The 19,369-nt window shown below is 38.7% G+C and overlaps 1 pseudogene; it reads right to left on the reverse strand.

Moving 5' to 3' along the window:
- Window positions 1-6,701: 6,701 nt before the first annotated feature.
- Window positions 6,702-7,626, reverse strand: LOC124959951 (olfactory receptor 4B1-like; annotated as a pseudogene).
- Window positions 7,627-19,369: the final 11,743 nt, after the last annotated feature.

The raw sequence follows: 19,369 nt of genomic DNA on the forward strand, positions 1-19,369 counted from the left end.
CCAGAAGTGGCATCTTTAAAAAAAAATGTTTTTACTGGTGTGATCAAATCAGCATTTGAGCGCTTGCAAATGCAGAGTGGGATAGACTACTGTGACATGAGAAGACAAGGTTAATATTTCATATTTCACATTATTCTCTAAAACACTGAAAAATGCCTTCTTCAATTTCTGGGTTTTTTTTCATGTAAGACAGGAACGACATGAATAATTAGCTCTCAATAGACCCACCCCATCTCAACCCTCAGCAGGCGAAGTAATCCCTGAGCATTTTCATAGTTCGGTTACAGTGAGCTTTATCAGCCTGTGTAATTTCCAACGACTCCGAGTTCATTGATGACGTTCTGTCTCACTGGGGAAACCAAACTGTTCATGAGTAAGCAACCCCTATTGTGGCCTGCATCCTCAAATCCTAGCCTGATTTAAACAAGCAAGGTATCCCGAGAGGAATACCATAACTTCACTGTGCTTAGTTTTGGAACAAATGTTTTAAAACATACATAAAAAGATATACAAAGCAGTTAACATAAAAGATAATGAGGAGGCTAAGCTGCAATGAATATACACTTAACAAATATTAATTGAATGCCTCTGATGTGCCAAGTACTGTGTTAGGCCCTGGAAAGCAATTAAGCAACAGAGAATGTTTACCCGAAAAGCCTCGAAACTCGATGATTGAACTTCCAAGAAGTCTTGAAAGGCTTGGGAATGGAATAAACACCTATTCTGAGTAGCTCTGCAGGACAGAAAGACCGATGTGTACAAGAATACCATGAGCATACAAAATTAATGGTGACAATCGTAAGGGTCTGTATTAATTTAGAACCATGTTCTCTGTACCATGTTGTTTCCCAAAGGCTTTGTGTGTGTGTTATCTGATTTAAAATTCAGAATAATTTTGTGAAGTTCATGCTAGTGTTAGTCTCATTAAATTTAGGCAAAAACAGGTATTCACAGAAGTTCAGGAGCTGGGATTTTGGATTGTGACTGACAGGCAAACGGAACAGCCTAAGAAATTTCAAAGACTGAGCTCTCAAAATTTAACAGGACTTGGATTAAGGTTTTTGATACACTTTTCAAAAGCAGATATACAAAGGGTCAAAAAATATATCAAAAAATGCTAAATCTTGCTAATCATCAGGAAATGCAAGTCAAAACTACACTGAGAAATGCAAGTCAAAACTACACCCCAGTTAGAATAGTTGTTAATGAAAAAAAATAACAAATGCTGATGAGGACATGGAGAGAAAGTAATCTTACAAATAATTGTTGGGGGTGGAAATAAGTACAGCCACTATGGAGAACAACAAGGAGAATCCTCAAAAAACTAAAAGTAGAACTACCGTACAGTTTGCTATCCCACTCCTGGGTATAGAACCAGAGGAAATGAAATCAGTATGCAAAAGAGATCCCTGTACACCCATGTTTCTTGTGGCACTTTTCACAATAGCTATGATATGGGATCAGCCCGTGAGACCATCAGTGGATGAGTGGAAAAAGAAAATGTGGTATATATGCATAGTGGATTTGTTAGTCAGCTTTCATGTGTGTGTGTGCGTGTGCTTGTGTGTGTTTCATTTTCCTTTATTTATTTATTTGTTCTTTTTTGTATACATGTAGAATGTATTTTGACATACACATGTGGAATATAACTTCCCTTTATCTGGTTGTATCTGATGTGGAATTACATTTGGTCGTGTAGAAAGTAATTTTCTTCTTTTAGTAGAAAGTTAGTTCTACTAACTTTCCTACTCCCAGACCCCCTCCCTTCCCTTCATTCCCTTTTGTCTAATCCAAAGTATGTTTACTTTTCCCTACCCACCCCCTTATTGTGGGTTAGCATCCATATATCAGAGATAACATTCATTCAGCCTTTGGTTTTATGGGATTGGCTTATTTCCCTTAGGATGATAGTCTCCAGTTCCATTCATTTACTGTAAATGCCATAATTTCATTTCTCTTTATTGCTAAGTACTATTCCATTGTGTATATATACCACATTTTCTTTATCCGTTCATCTGTTGAAGGGCAGCTAGGCTGGTTCTATAGTTCAGTTATTGTGAATTGGGCTGCTATAAACATGTATTTGGCTGCAGTACTGTAGTAAGCTTGTTTTAAGTCCTTTGGGTATAAATCAAGGAGTGGGATAACTGGGTAAAATGGTGGTTTCATTCCAGGTTTTCTGAGGAATCTCCGTACTGCTTTCCATACTAGCTGCACCAATTTGCAGTCCCACCAGCAATGTAGGAGTGTACCTTTTTCCCCACATCCTCTCCAACATTTATTGTTGCTTATATTTTTGATAATTGCCATTTTGACTAGAGTGAGGTGAAATTTCAGTGTAGTTTTAATTTGCATTTCTCTAACTGCTAGAGATTTTGGACATTTTTTTTTTTTATGTATTCATTCACTTCTGTGAAGTGCCTGTTCAGTTCCTTTGCTCATTTACTGATTGGGTTAAAAAATAAATAAAATATTTGGGAATCAACCTAATAGAAGAAGTGAAAGATCTCTACAATGAAAACTACAGGACACAAAAGAAAGAAATTGAAGATGTTTTAGAAGATGGGAAGCTCTCCCATGTTCTTAGATAGGCAGAATTAATATTGTCAAAATGGCCATACTACCAAAAGTGTTATGCAGATTTAATGCAATTCCTATTAAAATTCCAATGACATTCTTCATAGAAATAGAAAAAAAAAAAACACCCATGAAATTTATTTGGAAAAATAAGAGACCCAGAATAGACAAAGCAATCCTTAGCAAGAAGACTGAAGAAGGAGGCATCACAATACCAAAACATAAACTATACTACAGAGTCATAGTAATAAAAATGGCGTGGTATTGACACCAAAACAGACACATAGACCAATGGTACAGAACAAAATACACAGAGACAAACCTGCATAAACACAGTTGTCTCATACAAGACAAAGGTGCCAAAAATGTACATTGGAGAAAAGATAGCCTCTTCAACAAATGATGCAGGGAAAAATGGAAATTCATATGTAGCAAAATGAAATTAAACACCTATCTCTCACCCGGCACAAAAATCAACTCAAAGTGGATCAAGAACCTAGACATTAGACCTGAGACATCATGTTGACTTAGGAACCGACTTCCTTAACAAGACTCCTAAAGCACAAGAAGTAAAATCAAGAATCAACAAATCAGATGGAATCAAACTAAAAAGCTTCTTCACAGCAAAGGAAACAAATCAAGAACATGAAGAGAGAGCCTACAGAATGGGAGAAAATGTTTTCCACCTGCACCTCAGATAGAGCACTAATCTCCAGGATATATAAAGAACTCAAAAAACTTAACACCTAAAAAAACAAATAACCCAATCAATAAATGGGCAAAGTTAGTCAGCTTTTAATGGACATGACTAAATTATCTGACCAGAACAACTTAAAGAAGGAAAAGTTTTTTTGGACTAACGGTTTCAGAGGTTCAGTCCATAGTCAATTGACCCTATCCCTCTGGGTCTAGGTGAGGCAGAACATCATGGCATGGTGGAGGAAAGCTGCTCATCATGGTAGTTAGGAAGGGGGTCGGTTTCCAGGGACAAAATATAAACCCCAAAGGCACCCACTGACCTACTTCCTCCAGCTGTGCTCACCTGCCAACAATCACCACATGGTTCAGTAGTCCTTTCAAAATGCTAACCCATCAAATTGACTAATCCACTTAATAGAATACAGCTCTCATAATCTAACCAGTTCACCTGTGAACCTTCCTGCGTTGTCTCACATGAACTTTTAGATAATTTATCTTATCCAAATGATAACAATAAAGTATCAGTCAGCCTTAAAGAAGAATGAAATTCTGTCATGTGCAACAAATAAATAAATAAATAAATGAAACCGGAGGCCACGTGTTAAAGCTCTATAAGCCAGGCAAAGAAAGACAGATATCACATATTCTTTTCAAACGTGGAAACCAAGTATATAATGAAAATGAAAAACTCACCCCAAAAGTAGAACAGTGATCCCTAGGGACTGGAAAGCATGTTGGGGAGTGCAGGGTAAACAGAAAGAAGCATGGATGGATTGATAGGATCAGTGCATTTTGTATGCACACACAGAAATTTCACAGTGAATTCCATTAGTACACATGAATCAACTGTGTTAAAACATCATTTTTTAAAAAATAACATGAAGGGATATGCTGCTCATCTTGAAAGTGTTCAAGAAGAATCTATGAGGATTAATTAACAAGGATCACAAATAGGCCTCAAAGGTTGCACACTCAACAAGCACTTATGAAGCACCAACTCCGGGAACAATACTTAGAACTGTGAAAAAAGGACAGTAGATAGGCCTGCCTGCGAAAGCTTACAGTCTAATGAGAGAGACACACACAATATATTTGCAATCAATGTGATAGGTCCAGGATGTCACATAAATGTAAAATGACCATAGAAGGAAGACATAATTCCACCCAAGGACAAGGGAGGTCACACAGGCCTTAGAAAGCTGGTGACTAACCTGGATCTTAAAGATGCATTGGTTTTTCCCCATGGAAAAGGGGGGTCAAGTCATTCCAGGCATATCCTCAGGGATTAACGATGGCCATCCATGGAAAAGGATTAATGTGGACAAGGGAAATTAAGATTTCCTGCTGCCTTTAAAACCTCTCTTCACCTACAAGTCCCACCTGCACTGGCAGAAGGAAGGAAGAACCCCTAAGACTTACAGTGCCCCAGGGATGCTCCATCTCTCTGCTAGAGCTCCTGCCTACATTACTGCAACTGATCCTCAAGGAAAGGTGCATGCATACGGTGAAAATTCAGTGCACATTCTTAACTCCAAAGCCAAGAGGGATCAGTCTTATGATATTCTCTTAATTGTATATAATGATAAGGGACAGTGGAGTAACATGGAGATTCTTTTTTTTTTTATTGTAAACAAATGGGATACATGTTGTTTCTCTGTACATGGAGTAAAGGCATACCATTTGTGTAATCATAAATTTACATAGGGCAATGTTGTTTGATTCATTGTTATTTTTTCCCTTCCCCCACCCCTCCCCACCCCTCTTTTCCCTCTATACAGTCCTTCCTCCCTCCCTCCATTCTTGTCCCCCTCCCTAACCCTAACTCTAACCCTAACCCTAACCCCTCCCACCCCCCATTATGTGTCATCATCCACTTATCAGCGAGATCATTCGTCCTTTGGTTTTTTGAGATTGGCTTATCTCACTTAGCATGATATTCTCTAATTTCATCCATTTGCCTGCAAATGCCATAATTTTATCATTCTTTATGACTGAGTAATATTCCATTGTATATAGATATATACCACAATTTCTTTATTCATTCATCAATTGAAGGGCATCTAGGTTGGTTCCACAATCTGGCTATTGTGAATTGAGCAGCTATGAACATTGATGTGGCTGTATCTCTGTAGTATGCTGATTTTAAGTCCTTTGGGTATAGGCCAAGGAGTGGGATTGCTGGGTCAAATGGTGGTTCCATTCCAAGTTTTCTAAGGAATCGACATGGAGATTCTGAGAAGAGAAATAACAACATAGACCCAGACTGTCTCACCTCCCTTCACCAAGAAATGGACACAAAAAGAATGGTATTGGCACAGTCACTTACAATAAGGGACAGAGGTGTGAGTTATTAACCTGCATGGACATCCTTCCCTCCTACCTGTCATTCTTCAAGTTAGGGCAATAAGCATTTTATGACATTCTATATTTTTCCATCTGGATGAGACTAAAAATGATGTTCTTCTTGTGAAAATGTTTGACTTCATATTTTCCTAGTGATAGGTATAATCTATGTCACTTTGATATTATATTTCTTTACCAACGTTGGACACCATGAGAAGGCTAATGACTATCTTTTGTGCCAACGAGATCCTGGACTGATTGCTCTGGGGACTTTTCTGGTGACCTTGATCAGATGGTCTATGGAACCAGATTCTAAGAGCCAATCAGACAAATAGAAACACTCAGAAGTATAGTTTTCAAAGTCATATTCTTCCACATTAGAAAATAAAAAGTGGTAACCTTATACCCAAATAAACCAGGATAATTCCTCTGGTTGTTTCAGTTTTCTAATGAAGTATAAGTAACTATCACATAGGAGATTATATAAACAGGAAAGAATAAAGGAAGAAGAAGTAATTTTAACCTATAAAGCATTTCCACAGACATGCTATTGGACAGGAGGGAGAACTCATAATGTTTAAAAACACAGTAAGATAACTATGAGTAACAGCAATTTAGTATTTTAAATTACTTAGTAGAAAAGATGTTGAATTTTCCCAATGCAAAGAGGTTCTAAGTGTATTAGGTGATGGACATGCCAATTATCCTGATCATATCATTACACCATGTATACATGTGTTGAAATCTCACATTGTAGCCCCAAATTATGTACAATACCTAGGTGTCAGTGAAATTAAAAATGTGGTTTTTAAATGTATTCTTGTGGTTGCGCTTGATTTGAGCCTTCATATTACCCAAAACCAAGATATCATGGGAAACCATGGAGTCAATAAAATTTCATATGATTCAATGAGAAAATCTGACCTTTGTCCTTGGATTCTAGGGAGCCTTTGGGTTAAGAAAATTCACTGCCGCAGCCCTGTGAGGTCTTTATATTGGTTTCAACCACTATTAAATGTCTAACAAAATATCAACAACAAAGTACTTTTTTAACCCTATTCCCATCTTTCAGTTTTCTCTATTCACTCCATCCCCAAGTTCCTTCTGCCCCACAGCTTCCTCATGGCGATTTCACCTCTGCATTTCTGAGTGTGTAGATGATGGGGTTCAGCATGGGCGTGATGACCGTGTAGAACACAGCCACCAGCTTGTCCACAGTGAAGGTGGACGAGGGCCGCATATAAAGGAAGATGGCGGGTCCAAAAAACAAGATGACCACTGTGATGTGAGAGGCACAGGTGGAGAGGGCTTTGCGCCTCCCCTCTGCAGAGCGGTTCCTCAGGCTGAACAGGATGACAATATAAGATGACACCAAGATGAGGAAAGAACACAGGCTATTAATCCACTATTGGCCAATACAGTCACCCCCTCCACAAAGGTGTCAGTGCAGGCCAGCTTGAATAAAGGCTGAAGGTCACAAAAATAGAGGTCAATCACATTGGGACCACAGAAGGGCAGAGGGATGGTGATGAGAACCTGAATTATGGAGTGAATGAAGCCCCCCAGCCAGGAACCAGCCACCAGCATGTGACACACTTGACGACTCATGATGTTCATGTAGTGAAGAGGCTTGCAGATGGCCACGTAGCGGTCATAGACCATCACTACAAGCAGGAGGATCTCAGTGACCCCAAAAAAGTGGAAGAAGAAGATCTGGGTCAAACAGCCCTTCAGGGAGATGGTTTTAACCTTGGCAAGTAAGTCAGTGATGAATTTAGGGACCACAGTAGAGGAGTAACAGATCTCCACCAGGGACAGGTAGCCAAGGAAGAAGTACATGGGGGAGCGCAGACTCTTACTGACACTGACTGTCACAACGATGAGGCCATTGCCCAGGACGGTGGCCAGGTACACGGGGAGAAACAGCACAAAGCATGCTCTCTGCACCTCTGGATCCTGGAAGAGGCCAGTGATAATTAACTCAGTCACGTTATTTGTACTGGCCATAAATTCAATTCAGGTATACTGGACACAAGTTAACAGGAGACCTACAATAAAGCAAACAATGATTGTAATGTAAATCCACCTCATTTAAACCACTTTGGAGAGCTAAAATAGCTAAATGCAAGCATTTTTTGATCCAATAGGCACATATTAACAATCTAAAATTTTATATTGTTTTAATATATTTAATTTTTTTGTATGAAAAGGAAAGTTCAGAGACATGGTTAGTTACCCAAGATCACAAAGAAACTTGTGAATTCTGAGACTCAAACCCAGTCTTTCTGACTTTCAGTCCAGGAATCTTTCTCAATCACCACAAGATATTCCAAATTTTAGAGCTGCTCAAATAAGTAGCCTATATTTGTATTATCTGCATTGCATTTTGATATCTCTTCCTCTTGAAGAATTCCTTTACTTAGATCTGCTTCTGTATTCCTCGTTTCCCTTCTCTATGCCTCAAGGAATAACTTAGTCATTTTCCGTACTTATCCCTGAATACCACAGACTGGGAAATTCATGGAGAATAGAGGCTAATTACCCACAAATTCTGTAGACTGGGAAATCCAAAAGTATGGCCAGGCCTCTGGCCTCTCCTATGGGTCATGGCCTAGTGGAGGGTATTACAAGGTGAGCAGAGCAAGCACACCAGGGACTCCCATTTACAGCAGTTCCTGACCCTCAATAATCCATTAACCCATTAACACATAAATGGATTAAGCCATTCATGAAGGAAAAGCCCTTAGGCCTCAATAACATCCAAAAGTCTCACCTCCAAACACCCTCAAAATATGACTTTGAGGATTAAATTTGTAGCTCATAATTTCCAAAGGAACCAGATAACAATAGCAGGGAATTTTCTCACTTATAATCTCCTTTCCAAAAGGCCCTCTGTGTCATCTTCTTTCCACCCACTATTATTTTCACCAAACTTCTAAGAGATGCTGATCATAAAGTTCTTGTCCTCATACAGCAAGTTATGACTGACCAGGTATGTATAATGGTTCCAAATTGGTAGTCAGCAGTAAAGAATTTGATAGCAAGAGTGGGGATTTCTTTCTAAGCTACTCTCTAGAACAAAAACTGAGAACCTCCTTCATATCTGAACACCCACCAGATTACAAAACAGTAACACAGATCACAAAAAATACTTCAGGCCAACAATATGTTATTCAAAACAACATCCTCTACATGATGAAGGTACCCCAGTTGAAATTTTTTGAACACATAAGATCCATGTGAAATAAGGAAGAAAAAGTATAAATACTCTCATTCCCTAATATAAAAATTATTCCTATTGTTTCCTCCTTTTATCTGATTCCATAGTGAAGTTTTCCAAAATACAATGAGAAGATCTGAAAATGCTCCCCAGACAGCAAGGAACAGAATCAATACAGAAAACAAAAGTCAGGATGTGGCAGTGTGTGTCACAGTCCTCGGGCAAAGACACACGCTGAGGTCTAGAACTCAGTAAAGTCCTTGGACCTAGGGAGCCGAGAAACAAGTGTTCTGGAGCCAGAGAATTCATAGAGAGACCACAGCATTCCAGAGATTCAGAGAGAATCCTTGGTCCTTGGCTTTGTAATCCATAATTCAGTCCATCGTGCACTTAGGTAACAGGGAAAGCTTCTCATTCATTTAACATTTAGGAGTAAAAAAAAAAAATTAATATTACTAAATAACAAAAAGCAGAAATGGTGAATATGATCATAGTTTGGAGGTAGTAAAGCCTTCAGAAAGCTGGCATGGATATTAGAATTGGACTACACAAAGTGAAAATTTTGAACAAAAACAACAAAAAAATTAAACAATCATTACTCAGATTTTACAATGAGAAAAGAAATGTATATGAAAAGACTCAATGACCCCAATATTTAAAAATCTCATAAATAAACAGGAAATACATATATGCCTCCCAATAGAATATGAAAAAAGTCATAAACAGGCAATACACAAAGGCGAAAGAAAAAAGATCAATATACATATGAAAGAACATGAGTGTAACTAATAATCAAATAAAGGTCCATAAGTCATAAGAAATACTCTTTGTAAATATAAGTAAAGAACTGGTTCTTGGAGAGTCAGTGGAGGTGAGAAAGCAAGGGTTAGGGCTCAACTGGTATTCCGGTGTGGAAGGGAAGATGGGTTCAGGCATCCAGAGGAGGAAACAGATGGTGCATATCCAGTGCACACGCCCTTCCTACCTCCAGTCATACGCTCCAGGGAGGTACTGGGTAAGTACACAAGAGTGGGAGGCAGTAATGCATTGGGACCAGCTGAGACAGACTGGATGGATCTTTTTCCTAACTCCCCATGGAGTGGTGTCTCCTTAGCACTCTGAAATCAGCTGAGTTGGGAATATTTATTTGCACATTGGAAATCAGCAAACACCAAATAAAAAGCTATTTCTTAAGGAGAACAAGTTGGTAAACATTTATCAGCAGTCCGCCTGATAGAAGCTAACTGGGGAGCATTTCTTCCCATTCTGACGTCTCCTTCCATGTGGAGGATGCTACAGAAATATCATTCCCAGCCACCCTGCCTTGCGGGATGTGGCAGGAGGCATTAGGCACACACAGGCGTCCCTTCCCCTCTCTTCCTACTCTTGGACAAAATGTGCAGAGACACACTTTCTGCTCTGCCTTAGGGGGATCCTCCATCTCTGTGGGGTACGAGGTCCTTTGGGTAGGTCTGAGTCTCCCATGACCGTGTGTGTATGTGTGTCACTAATTCTGGAGTGAGTATTACAGAAGTCACTCGTAACAGATATATTCCACCATCTCCATTATTATCTTTACCTGTAACAAAAGCAACATTTTCTTCCCAAATGACTTATTTCTGAATTAGTTCAACATCGATGTGGGGAAGAAATTAATGAAACTTCTCAAATACACCAAACTGATATTATCAGCTGCCAAGTGGTTCAGACTTATAGTTTTGATGTCACATCTGAGTCATGCCTTTGCCTCATTTCCCACATCCCGTCATCACATCCCATTAATTGCACTTGGACACCAGATCCCTGCGTGTCCTGTTCTCCCTGTTCTAGCTACCAGGCCCTGCTCACCCTGCAGGCTTGTGCCTGAATTACCAAAGTCTCTTAGTCTCCAGGTGGACCTGCTTCTTCCACCCTGTATCTGCAGTTAGAAAATTGCTTCTTTCCTCAGACTACTCTACTGCTTAGGAATAGCCAGGACCACCCTGAGTTCCTCTAACTTGCTATCAGCCTGAGCTACCTCAAGAATCCACCTTCTTACCCATGAAATTTCAACTCCCTTTCAACTCCTTATGGGCAGTGGAGGAAAAAAAATCAGGGTCCTTTCTTCATCTCACAAGTCTTCCCAGTTCATCTGCACCAGAAATGCCCTCTCTCTGTCCCTCTCTCGATTTCAAGCCCAATTCCAGTCCAATATGTCCAATAAAGCTTTCCTTAATTAATCCATCCCATACATATCTTCTCTGAGAAATGGAAAATACTTATAGTACTTATAGATACTTATACTTTTACATACTTATAGATACTTATACTTTTAAGACATTTTTCTTAAAAACAAATCTGATTATGTTTCTTCTCTTCACACAGCCCTCCTGCACTCCCCATTGCCCACAGCATAAATTCTAATTTGCTTAGCATGGAGTTCGAGGTCCTCCTGGAACTGACCATGGTCTACCCTTGCACTCTTATTGTTCCTCCCCAAATGAACACGACATAGCAATTTCCTAGCCCCAGGTGGCCCCTTCCTCTTCTCTTTCTAGTGTTCCTTCTTTCTGGATTACAGGAAGAACCTCACCACTACAGGAATGAAGTTCTCTTGTTTTTGTGTTGCCATGAAACATTATCATGTTTCTTTCATAGCAATTAACAGATTATTTTTGATTATAGCTTCTGTGTCTCTATCTCCTTCTAATATGTCATTCTAGTATTCAGAATTATGTTTAAAGTTTTCCTTAAATTTTTTAGTATTTGCATTTTGCAGAATTAGTAAGAGCTACCATTTCAATAGTACTTTATGCCACACACTTTACAAGGGCTTTATATGCATTAATTCATTCAGTTTTAACAGCAAATCTATGATGTGGGTATACTTATTATCACACCTTTCTTAACTTCAAGGAAGTAGATACACAGAGAAGTGAATTAACTTGCCTAGAGTTACTTAGCAGTGGAGCCAGGCTTCCCGACCCCAGATCCTGTGCTCCTTACCCAACACCATATACCACTGGCAGGTATGTGATGTAATCATAACACATAGTCAAGAGTGAAGATTAAATATGGACCTCTGTTAGAAGTAAAGGTGTATTTATCAGCCTACACAAACACACCTTTTGTCTGAGTTTGAACTCCTTCCATTTTGGACCCATTTGAGACACAAAGGTAAATATACCTAAACTCTCTGAGACATTACTCAGAGATTAGAGGAGACTCATGTAAGGCCAGTGTTTCCAGGCTTGTTCCACAGAGGAGAAATACCTGAATGCCCTCCTCTTGGAAAACCACCTGTCCTTTGCTGTCATCTTCAGCTTGGGGTTTTTTTCTTTGTGTTGTTTTATTTTTGTGTTTATTCCTCTCTCCTAACTCCATGCACACTTTGCCAGCATCTTTCCCAATTAGCTGATGAGAAATACCTCCCTTTCCTCCACAATACTGTCTACTACTTAAAAGCTTAGAAAGCAAAGGTAATCAGCGTACTCCAGCACAAACCAGCAGTTGAGCACGTAGGCTGTACCTCAAGTAATCTGCTGGTCTTTGGGCTGCAACATGATGATAGAATACAAAGAATGGCAACAGAAAAGAATAACAAAGAGCTTGTGAAGTTCCCGGCCTCAAGGTGAAGTCATGGACCCTCTACCCCAGTGACAGCCTCCCACTTGGTGACTCCCAAATGGTACTTCACAGAACCCCAAAATTGTAAAGCACTTTAAAATTCGTTAAATTATATGCTTTGTATATTTTACCATAATAAATATTATCAATTTAGTTCATCCTTCCCCAAAATATCGACTAACCTAACCACCTCATTTTACAAAGAACACTTATGGCTCTAAGAAACAAAGTTGACCAATATCCTGTAGCTACGTAAAAACTGTGCCCCTACCTTCAGGTCAGTGGAGCTGGTGTGCCTTGGTTCTGCCTCACAACAAGGAATTGGACAGTGGATTTCAAATACACTCAAGTGTCTCCAAGCCCATATGAAGTCAGCCACTCCGCTGAAATAGACCATTGCTTGGGGACTATTCTTGGTTTGGGAAAAACTGGGATGGGAAGGAGCATTGGATCCCTTCCTGAAAACTCTGGTCCTTGAGCAGATCATTATGCTAATATTACCACCCAGCAGATTTCTCATCAAAGCCCCTGTGGTGGACAAAGTCAGGTCACGCTCAGCTAAGCCACTGTAAGAGTGGTGCTGAAAAGAATGCAGAGAGGGGTCAGGGCACGGTGGCACACGCCTGTAATCCCAGCAGCTCGGGAGGCTGAGGCAGGAGGATCTCAAGTTCAAAGTCTGCCTCAGCAAAAGCTAAGCAACTCAGTGAGACCCTGTCTCTAAATAAAATAGAAAATAGGGCTGGCGATGTGGCTCAGTGGTCGAGTGTTCAATCCCTGGTACCCCCCCAAAAATGTAGAAATATTACCTAATTCCTTCCCTTCATACATGGAATGGCAAAGACTGAGAGGTTAAGTAGCTTCTGAAAACCACAGTCTAGTTATTTCCCAGGTTACTAACTCAGAAATCAGTGCTCTTTTAACAATATTAGGCTGTCTTCTGAAGGCACTAGGAGGTGGTGCTGCAAATCAAGGATAGGATTCATCCCCAAGGACAGGCCACCAATAGTCCTGGGAGTTTTGATGAAACACAGTAGATGATACCTAAGATAAATTACGAAGAAAGGAAGATTCAGGGGATCTGTACCAGGTTTAATATTTACATTTACAAATTTTAAGGAATAAACAAAAGACATAGGAAGAGCAAATCAGAGATTATAAGATCCCGAATTGATGTAGAACTCCAACCCACCCACTCAGAGTCCAAGGATTGTGTTTACATGTGAGATCTTTAAAATATTTATAATTAAGGCAAACACTATCATCAAGGGAACAACTTCCCTATGGAATTTCTTTAGTCTAGAGTAGAACTTTGCCAAATGCACTATGACTTGAGGAGAGTTTCAAAATCTACTTCATTCACTATAATGACATGTCCATAAGGGTTTGTTCCCAATAATGAAGACATAAAAGAGGAAAGTTATTAGTAAAAGACAAAGAGAGATTTTGGCCCAGACGTGCTCTCTGAAAATAAATATAATAGTAAATAAAGAAAAGGAAGACCCCAGCTCTGGCTCGGCAGCCGGTAACTGTCCCCCGATAGCCAGGCCATTTCGCACACCCCTCGCTCCTCACACTGCTCTGCTTCCTGTTCCATACACGATGGCAGAATTGGTCCAGATTATCTTCACTGTGCCTTCTGGTTCTCACCTTTATGTATTCAGGTGTCATACTCTTGTCTAAAATCATGTAGTCTCTCCTCGCCTCTGTCTTTCTGGTCGGTGGTCACAATCATGGAATACTGAGAGAATCTCCCCTGACAGAGATGAATCTTGTCCATTCCCTCCCTCACTCTCTCACTCATCGAACAGTATTGAGTCCATGAAGCCAGAAGCATTGCTCCACGTACTCAGGAGCTGGCCATGAAAATCAAGCCTCTGGGCAGGATCCTGGAGGTTACCACCTTCCCATCCCCTCCAAGACAGAAAGGAGAGAAGAGACAACAAACATAAAACTGGATATGCCACTCAGATAGAACAAGACCTGTAAAAAAATTAAACACATAAAATATGACAGGAAGTGCTGGAGGGTATTATATATATAAGTTAGTAAGGAGAGCCCTCTGATGCCAAAACTCTGCCTGCTGTCTTGAATGGAATGAGGGGAGATAGATATAGGTAAGGATATAGATATAGATACAGATATGATATGGATATAGATATAGTTATAGATATAAATAAGGATATGGATATAGATATGGATAGGGATATAGATGTAGATACAGATATGGATATGAATATAGATATAGATATGGGTATGAATATAGATATAGATATGGATATGGTTATAGACACAGATATAGATATAGTTGTAGATACAGATATGGATATAGATAGAGATATGGATATGGATATGGATATATATACAGATATGGATATGGATATAGATACAGATATGGATATGGATATAGATACAGATATGGATATAGATATAGATATATATGGATAGGATATAGATATGGATGTGGATATAGATATGGATATTAATATGGATATAGTTATAGATATAGAAAGAGTTATAGATATAAATATAATAATAGATATAGTTATAGATATATATGGATATGGATATAGATATACATACAGATATATTCCATATATATATGAAACCAGTTAGGAGACATCACAGTACTCAAGTAAGGAAATGACTGTAACCTGGATAAGAATGGTAACAATGGAGATTTTAGAAAATGATTAGATACTGTGCATATTTGAAGGCAGAACTAGCAAGCTTTGCTCATGATTTGAATAAGAGGATAGAGAGAAAAAGAAAACTTAAGGATACTTCTTAAGTATTAGACTTGATCAGTCAGCCCAGAGTTGTTATTGCCTGAGGTGGGAATGGCTGGGGGAAGGTAAGGGAGCAAGAAACAGCAGAAGTTCCATTTGGCTCAACTCAAGGTGGATCAAGGACCCAGGTATCAGACCAGAAGCCCCACACCCACTGGAAGAAAATGTAAGCTCAATACTCCAACATGTCAGCTTAGGAACCAACTTCCTCAACAAAACTCCTGAAGCGCAAAAAATGAAACCAAAAATCAATAAAAGGGATGGATTCAAACTAAAAAGCTTCTTTGCAGCAAAGGAAACCATCAAGAGTATGAAAAGAGAGCCTATAGAATGGGAGAAAATCTTTACCACACGTACCTCAGACAGAGCACTAATCTCCAGAATATATAAAGAACTCAAACAAATTAACACAAAAAAAATAATAAATGGGCTAACAAACTGAACACACAGAAGAAGAAATACAATTGATCAACAAAAGTATGAAAAAAAGTTCAACATCTCTAGAAATTAGAAAAATGCAAATTAAAATGACACTGAGATTTCATCTCTCTCCTGTCAGAATAGCAATTATCAAGAATACAAGTAACAATAAATGTTGTTGTGAATGTGGGGGAAAGGGTACACTGATACATTGCTAGTGGGACTGCAAATGGGTACATCCACTCTGGAAAGCAGTATGGAGATTCCTCAGAATCTAGTAATAGAACCACCACATGATCCAGCTATTCCACTCCTCAGTATATATCCAAAGGAGCTAAAATCAGCACACTACAGTGACACAGCCACATCAATATTTACAGCAGCACAATTCACAGTAGCTAAGTTATGGAACCAAATTAGATGCCCATCAACAGATGAATGGCTGAAGAAAATGTAGTATATATACACAATGGACTATTACTCAACCATAAAGAAGAATGACTTTATGACATTTGATAGTAAATGGATGGATCTGGAGACTATTATTCTAAGTGAAATAAGCCAATCCCAAAAAACCAAAGGTTAAATGTTCTCTCTGATATGTGGATGCCAACCCACAAACAAGGCAAGCAGGAAGAGAAAGAGTAGACATTCATTGGATTAGACAAAGGAGAATGAACAGAAAGGAGAGGGGATAGGAATAGAAAAGACAGTGGAATTAATCTGACATAACTTTCCTATATAAAAATACACCACAGTGAATCTCAACATTGTGTACATCCACAAGGCTGGGATCCTAATTAGAATAAGGTAAGTTTTGTAAAAATAGATTCTGTCATCATGTATAACTAAAAAGAACAAATTTAAAAGTTCAGTTTTGGTCTGGTGATTGAAGTTGCATGTCAAAATTCCCAGATTACATGTGTGAGTTAAAAGAGTAAGAGCCTGATAAGTAGCACTCAGCTATACAGCCATCAGGGTACTACGACAGGAGCAGTCTGACCCTGAGTGACAGCTACAAGTTTGAAGCAGAGATCAACACTTGAAAACATATAGATTTCTGATGTCCAGTTTTGTAGCCACTAATCATACATAGCTATTCAAATTTTAATCTAATTAAAATTTATCAAGTAAAATTTTCATTTTTCAGTGACACTAGACATTTCTTTTTTAATATATTTTTATTCATTCTAATTAGTTGTATATGACAGTAGAATGCATTTTGACACATCATAAATAAATGGAGTATAACTTCTCATTCTCCTGGTGGTACATGATGTAAATTACACTGGTCATGTACACATATATACACATAGGGAAATAATTTCTGATTCATTCTACTATAATTCCTACTCCCATTTCCCTCCCCATTATAGTCTAGTCCAAAATACCTCTATTCCCCCCCAACCCTTATTGTGAATTAGCATCCGCATATCAAACATTCAGTCTTTGGGTCTTTGAGATTGACTTATTTCACTTAGCATAATATTCTTCAGTTCCATCCATTTACCAGCAAATGCCATAATTTCATTCTTCTTTAAGGCTAGTATTCCATTGTGTATATATACCACAGTTTCTTTGTCCATTCATCTGTTGAAGGGCATCTAGGTTGGTTAGTTTAGCTATTGTGAATTGAGCTTCCATAAATATTGATGTGGCCACGTCACTGTAGCATGATTTTAAGTCCTTTGGGTATAAATCTAGGAGTGGGATGAGTGGATCAAATGGTGGTTCCATCTCAAGTTTTCTGAGAAATCTCCATACTACTTTCCAGAGTGGTTGCACCCATTTGCAGTCCCACCAGCAATGCATGAGGGTACAGTTTTCCCCACATCCTCACCAATTCTTATTGTTGCTTGTATTCTTGATGATTGCCATTCTGATCAGAGTAAGATAGAATCTTAATGCAATTTTGATTTGCATTTCTCTAATTGCTAGAGATGATGAACCATTTTTCCTACATTTATTGATTGATCATATTTCTTCTTTGAGAAGTGTCTGTTTAGTTCCTTTGCCCATTTATTGATTGGCTTATTTGGTTTTTTGGTGTTTTTTGCATTCTTCATATATCCTGGAGATTAATGCTCTTCCTGAGGTGCATGTGGTAAAAATTTTCTCCCATTCTGTAGCTCTCTCTTCATGTTATTGATTGCTTCCTTTGCTGAGAAAAAGCTTTTTAGTTTGATTCCATCCCATTTATTGAGTCTTGATTTTACTTCTCATGCTTTAGGAGTCTTGTTAAGGAAGTTAGTTCCTAAGTTGATGTCATGGAGATTGGGACCTAATTTTCCTTCTATTTAGACGCAGGGTCTCTTTTCTAGTGTCTAAGTCTTTGATCCACTTTGAGTTGATTTTTGTGCAGGGTGAGAGATAAAGGTTTAATTTCATTTTGCTACATATGAATTTCCAGTTTTCCCTGCATCATTTGTTGAAGAGGCTATCTTTTCTCCAATGTACTTTGTTGGTGCCTTTGTCTTATATGAGATAACTGTATTTACGTGGGTTTGTCTCTGTGTATTTTATTCTGTACCATTGGTCTCCATATCTGTTTTGGTGCTGTTTTTGTTACTATGGCTCTGTACTATATAGTTTAGGGTCTGGTATTGTGGTGCCTCCTGCTTCAGCCTTCTTGTTGAGGCTTACCTTGGCTATTCTGGGTCTCTTATTTCCCAGATGAATTTGGGAAATCGCTTTTGGTAGTATGGCCATTTTGACAATGTTAATTCTGCCTCTCCAGAAGCATGGGAAATCTTTCCATCTTCTAAGTTCTTCAATTTCTTTCTTTAGTGTTCTGTAGTTTTAACTGTAGAGGTCTTCCACTTCTTTTGTTAGATTGATTCCCAAATATTTTTTTAAGCTATTGTGAATGGGGTAGTTTTCCTAATTTCTCTTTCAGTGGATTCATCACTGATATATAAGAATGTGTTTGATGTATGAGCATTAATTTTATATCCTGCTACTTTACTGAATTTATTTATTAGTTCCTGAATGCTTCTGGTGGAATTTTTTGATCTTCTAAATATAAGTCATGTCATCAGCAAATAGTGATAGTGTGAGTTCTTCTTTTCCTATTCATATCCCTTTAATTTCTTTCTTCAATCTAATTGCTCTGGCTACACTGGACATAGGGCTTGATAGGCACATGACTCCAGCTACCATGTATTAGTACAGCTAAAGAACATTTCCTTCTTCAGAAAAATGTCTACTGGCAACATTGACCTAGACCACAGCAGATTTGGAAAGCAGAATTTTTACCTGTAATATAAGCTCCATGAAGGGACCCTCTCTGTCTCATGTACCACTGTGACCCTAGCACTTATACAGAGACTGGCACGTAGTATATGTTCAATTGGTCATGTTGAATACCTTATTTAAAAGAACCTTACAGTCCTGAAAGGGGAGATTAATTGACTAAATTATGTTATTAGACATTGCAATAGTGATACCAGTCTTGAAAATCAGGATCAGGTCCTTGTTTCCCAGTGTTGATGAGTAAATACCTGAGAAACACTGAGACAAGTGCAGAAAAAAGAAGTTTTATTCAAAGGATAGAACAGAAACAGACATTTGCAGGGGGAGGGGGGTGCTCAGAACTGGTATCTGTCGGAGGGGGTGTGTTTGCCCTTTTATAGATTTTAGGCTTCCTTTCTTCTAATGCCCCACCTCCTCTTGTCTACGTGACCAAAAGTTGCCATACCTGCTGGAGAAGAAGGAAAGG

This window comes from Sciurus carolinensis, chromosome 11 (assembly GCF_902686445.1).
Source record: "Sciurus carolinensis chromosome 11, mSciCar1.2, whole genome shotgun sequence".
Classification (NCBI taxonomy): Eukaryota; Metazoa; Chordata; class Mammalia; order Rodentia; family Sciuridae; genus Sciurus; species Sciurus carolinensis.